The sequence below is a fragment of the Octopus bimaculoides genome, chromosome 23 (assembly GCF_046866305.1).
Source record: "Octopus bimaculoides isolate indiv1 chromosome 23, ASM4686630v1, whole genome shotgun sequence".
Taxonomy (NCBI): domain Eukaryota; kingdom Metazoa; phylum Mollusca; class Cephalopoda; order Octopoda; family Octopodidae; genus Octopus; species Octopus bimaculoides.
Window position 1 is genome coordinate 12,398,996 of NC_142950.1, and position 6,000 is coordinate 12,404,995.

A 6,000-nucleotide genomic window follows, 5' to 3' on the forward strand; every position below is an offset into this window, starting at 1 on the left:
TAACTTAATCCCGAGCGAAGCCGGGCTATAGTGCTAGTATATATCTATTTATCTATATCTATCTATCTATATATATATAGTTGTGATTTGGTGTATGTAACCCTGGTGTTTACCACATGAAGCATTTACACAGATACTGGCTGGCTGAATATTGAAAAATGAGGAGCCTTTTCACTCTACCACTCGAATTATCTGAAAATCTAGGTGCAGGAGTGGCTGTGTGGTAAAAGTAGCTTGCTTACCAACCACATGGTTCTGGGTTCAGTTCCACTGCATGGCACCTTGAACAAGTGTCTTCTACTATAGCCTTGGGCTGACCAAAGCCCTGTGAGTGGATATGGTAGATAGAAATTGAAAGAAGCCTGTCATATGTGTGTGTGTGTGAGTATGTTTGTATGTCTGTGTTTGTCCCACTCACCATTGCTTGACAACCAACGCTAGTGTGTTTATGCCCCTGTAACTTAGCGGTTCTGTGAAAGAAACTGATAGAATAAGTACTAGGCTTACAAAGAATAAGTTAGGGTCGATTTGTTCAACTAAAGGCGGTGCTCCAGCATGGCTGTATGGATAGGGGTCTAGGGATGTATGGATTAGGGCCTTTGACTGCAACAAATAAAGGAATAAAAGAATATGATTGTAAATGAAATATTAAAATGATTTGCTAGCACCATTCTTTGATATTTGTCACACACATACTGTGTTTATTAAATAATATTTATCTCCCACCAGATGGAGTACTTTTTTTGTATATATTTTTATGAGGTACTAATAGTTTCATGTGATGAAAAACCACTCAGACAGCATTTTGTAACACGTCTGGTGTTTTCACGCAATCCTCAAGCTTTGCCCACATGACATAACATGCTAAAACCGAATGATGGAATAAGAGAAAGTACAAGAATAGGTGAAAACAAAGTCAATGTAAAAGGTGGAAGATTGGAAACACTGGAAAATGAAAAGGTAAAAAGACAAAAAGTGGAGGGAGAGTATTAGAGTTATGTCCCCTTTGGCTGTAAAGTCATAAGGCTGTATGGATAGGGGTCTAGGGATGTATGGATTAGGGCCTAGGGATGTATGGATAGGGGTCTAAAGTCATAAGGCTGTATGGATGGTACAGCTGCTCAGTTTGGAGAGGTTGGTATTTTCCAGTTTTCCAAGAGGAACTTAGCCATATGTTTACATCTGCTGAAAATTTACTTTCCTCTTGCCTTTTCCCATATTTTCTCATATACCATCATCTTGATTTAGCTTGTTATGGCATGTGGGAAGAGCCTGAGGAGTGTATGAAGATACCCAACATGTTATAAAATGCTGTCTGAGTTGTTTTCATCGCATGAAACTATTAGTAGTTCACAAAAATATATAATGTGTTTATTAAATAATATATATATAAGAGTTCAAGACTTGAGTGAATCAGGTACCTAAATAGTAAAGCACCAAGTTCGCACCAAAGAAATAGCAATCTTGTCCAAAACAAAATTAGGGGAACATATATGTACATATTGAAGTACAGAAGGATTAATATTCCACTTGCGTATACAATCACAAGTGCCTGACTGAATATACCATGAGTTTCAAGGCTGTACCTAAGAACACTCACTGCACCAACTGTACTGCCCTTAATAGACTCCAGGTCCATGCTAATTGCAGGTTCTGAGTAAGGTGAATAGTTAACAAATAATAACAAATGGAAATTGGTTCATTCTCTACAACTGTTTCAAAGGAATTTTTTTATTGATGAATAGAATTATTCTTTTCCATTCTAGGCACAAGGCCCAAAATTTCTGGGGAGGGGGCCTAGTCGATTAGATTGACCCCAGTACATAACTGGCACTTAATTTATTGACCCTGAAAGGATGAAAGGCAAAGTCAACCTCAGCGGAATCTGAACTCAGAACATAAAGACAGATGAAATACCACTAAGCATTTCGCCCGGTGTGCTAACATTTCTGCCAGCTCGCCGCCTTATTAATAGAGTTATTACATCAAGAATCTTTGGCTGAGGCTAGTCAGGAATCATGAAGTGGCACACAATATTGATTCTTGGATTGTTTATTTAAGATGTTTAATTCATGTATATTCACCCGAAAAAAAAAAAAATTTATTTTGCATGATGTAATAACTATATTCATCAATAAAAAAACTCGTTTGAAACAGCTGTAGTGAATGAATGAACCAATTTCCATCTGTTGTTATTTATAAACATATATTTATAACTGGCAGAATAAATTATCCTTTTCATAAGGAAACCCGGGGTACCTTTTTTTTTTTTTTTTACAAGATTTGTGTTTTTTAAAAATGTATATGTACACTAAGAGTTAGAGAGTATATATACCCATCATTGTATATACTGTCATATGATGCATAACTTCAAAAGTACATTTGAGGTACCATGGATAATATCAAGAAATACAATATAAATACAATAATGATGAAAATAAATACTAATTTCCTTTCTTTAAATTTTTGTTTATCAAAACCATTCGCAAGGCTTCGGTTGACTTGGTTCTTGGTGTAAGATTAGAAGACACTTGCTCAAGATGCTATTCAGTGGGACTGAACCCAAAATCATGTGGTTGAAAAACAAACTTCTTAACCACACAGCCACACCTGCACCTTGTGTGTGTGTGTATGTGTGTGTGTACATGTATGTTACCTAAAGCTTAAAAATACCAATTACATTTACTGCAATTTTTATTACTATATATGTGTGTGTGTGTAAATATATTATAATGCACACACATACATGCATGCATGCATACATTCATACATACATACATATAAGCAAGAATACCCTGTTGTTGATGTTGAAATTCCAATGAAGGAGCCTGGATCTAGGTTAGAAACTGGTTCTTTCTCTATTGGCAAGAAATCTTGAAATAAACTGAATAATGACATACATAAACATACACACATATATACAAAAACACTCACATACATATATATAAACGCACATACATATGCACATATACATGTATACATACATATGTACATACATACACCCATACATATTTCTCATTTGTATATGAAGAAAACACAACAAAACCTTGCATTAGATCTCAGAGTCTATCCTACATTGAAATAAAATTGAGGCTATGTTTGAATAAATGAACGAGTGAATGAATGAATGAATGAATTAATTAGTTAATTAATTAAATAATTAATTAAACTAGGAAGAGAATGAACAACAGTTTTTCTTACCTGATTGATGATGTTTCTTTAGTGAACTTTAGCACAAACCAGGTTGTCATACCTGTCTATCAGTATTGAGTATTGATTAAAAAAACTGGGAAGAAATGAACTCTTCCAAACTTTAGAAAACAGAAATACCTCCCCTTACAACCCCCCCCCCCAAAAAAAACTCAACATTTTGCGCTTATTTATACTCACGTAAATGGATACATATATAAGTATATATGTATGTATGTATATATATATATATATATATATATATATATATATATGTGTGTGTGTGTGTATATATATATATAATACATTTGTGTGTATAGATTTTTATGAACATCTATGTGTTAGTATATATACATAAGCACACATGTGTCTGTGATTAACAGTTGGACTTGGTGTACTGTTGGCTATCTTTGATAACTTAAATTATAGACTTTAGAATAAAAGATAACTTTAAACATAATAATCACAGAAGAAGGGTTTTCGAGTTTCTATCAAGAAGCTGTGTCACCAAAGTGTTTTGTTAGTTTATTAGTAATGCTGTCATACCTGGAGGACAAATATATTAGGCAGAACAAGGCACTTTTTTTTTATATATGTGTATATAAGCGTAGGAGTGGCTGTGTGATAAGTAGCTTGCTTACGAACTACATGGTTCTGGGTTCAGTCCCTCTGCGTGGCACCTTGGGCAAGTGTCTTCTACTGTAGCCTCGGGCCGACCAAAGCCTTGTGAGTGAATTTGGTAGACGGAAACTGAAAGAAGCCCGTCGTATATATGTATGTATATATATATATATATGTATATATATGTATGTGTGTGTATATGTTTATGTGTCTGTGTTTGTCCCCCCCCCCCCAACATCGCTTGACAACCGATGCTGGTGTGTTTACGTCCCCGTAACTTAGCGGTTCGGCAAAAAGAGACTGATAGAATAAGTACTAGGCTTACAAAGAATAAGTCCTGGGGTCGATTTGCTCGACTAAAGGTGGTGCTCCCAGCATGGCCACAGTCAAAATGACTGAAACAAGTAAAAGAGTAAAAGAGTATATGAGACAGATGCAGACATGTTGTGTGCTTAAGAAGTTTGTTTCTCAGTTACGTGGTTTTAGGTTCAGTCTCACTGTGTGTCTTCTACAATAACCTCAGGCCGACCGTAGCCTTATGAGTGGGTTTGGTAGATGGAAACTGAACGAAGCCAGTCATATGTGTGGGTGTGTATGTATTTGTCTGTGTTTGTTCTCTGTAACTTAGTGGTTTGGCAAAAGAGACCAATAAAATAAGTACCAGGTTTCAAAAAAAATAGTACTGGGGTCAATTTGTTTGACTAAGTCCTTCAAAGTGGTGCCCCCTCATTGCTGCAGTCTCATGACTGAAACAAGTAAAAGATAAAAAAACATATATATATATATATACATATATATATATGATCTTTTATTCTTTTACACATTTCAGCCATTTGACTGTGGCCATGCTGGAGCACTACCTTAACAGGCTTCAGTTGAAGAAATCAACCCCAGGACTGATTCTTTGTAAGCCTAGTACTTATTTTATCATTTTCTTTTGCTGAACTGCTAAGTTACAGGTACATAAACATACCAACATCTGTTGTCAAGTGATGGTGGGGGGACAAACACAGACAGAAAGACACATACACATAAATATGTATACATATACATACATATATATATACAACCCTATCCCTCTTGGTTCATCTTTAAGGCTTTCATTTCCTGAACAAAATCTTTGGAACCATCTCTGAACAGTTCTAATGTCAACAGAATTGTTACCAAAAGCTCGCTTGATGTTTTGTAGAGCTTCAGTGGCTGAGTGACCCAACATGTATTTGTACAAGAAAATCACTCAATATTGTTCAGTTATCAACATTGTCATAAGAGCTGTTGGTAGCAATTTTGAATAATAGTATTGTCTAGAAAGAAAAAGAGTTAAGAGTAAACACAAGCATATACATAGAAACTCATTAAAAATCCATTTGTAGGTGACTCATAAGAAACCCATTGAAAATACCACATTCCATGTGAGACAACCTATTATATATATATAAATATATATATATGTATGTATGTATGTATCCATGTATGTGTGTGTCGTTGTGTCTGTGCTTGTCCCCCATCACTGCTTGACAACCAGTGTTGGTGGGTTTATGTCCCTATAACTTAGCAGTTCAGCATAAGAGCTCAATAGAATAAGTACCAGGCTTAAAAAAAAAAAAGGTACTGGAGACAATTCATTTGACTGAATTTCTTCAAGATGATGCTCCAGCATCGCCACAGTTTAATGGCCTGAAACAAGTAAAAGGTAAGATGAAAAATATAATGAAGAAGGGAATGTGGTGGTGGTAGTGGTGGTGGTGGTTGGGGTTAACCTAGTATCTCCTCTACAGTAACAAACCTGTTCCCTCCACTTCTTTCCTACCTTAATTTTGCAACATCTACAATATCATTTGAGGATGATATAAGTCTTGCAAGTTACATAGTGAACTACAGAAAAAAAAATACAAACAAATAACAGAACCCAACATTTAACCCTTCAGCATTCAAATTACTCTGTTAAATGCAATGCTTATTTATTCTCATTGCTTTAAATTAACCCCTTAGTGATCAGATTAATCTATTAATTATTTATTAAATATAATGCTTATTTATTCACATTCTTTAAAAAATTGATCATGTACTATCTTGTAGCTTCAGAGTATTGAACATGTTACCGTCTATTTCTAGAATGGCATTGTAGGGTATGTATGAGAGGCCGGATATAGCCAGTTTGAACATAAAACAAGTAGAATATTTGGTCCA

The 6,000-nt window shown here is 35.1% G+C and overlaps 1 protein-coding gene across 2 annotated transcripts in view; it reads right to left on the reverse strand.

The window, feature by feature from the left end:
* LOC106883599 (uncharacterized) overlaps window positions 1-3,381 on the reverse strand; it is a 50,098-nt gene extending 46,717 nt beyond the window's left edge. The window contains exon 1 of one of the 2 annotated variants that reach the window (XM_052976002.2): window positions 3,202-3,381. The gene's annotated coding sequence lies outside the window, so the exon portion shown is untranslated. The remainder of the gene's footprint in view (window positions 1-3,201) is intronic. The other variant, XM_052976003.2, reaches the window with a different exon arrangement.
* Between the last annotated feature and the right edge of the window lie 2,619 nt (window positions 3,382-6,000).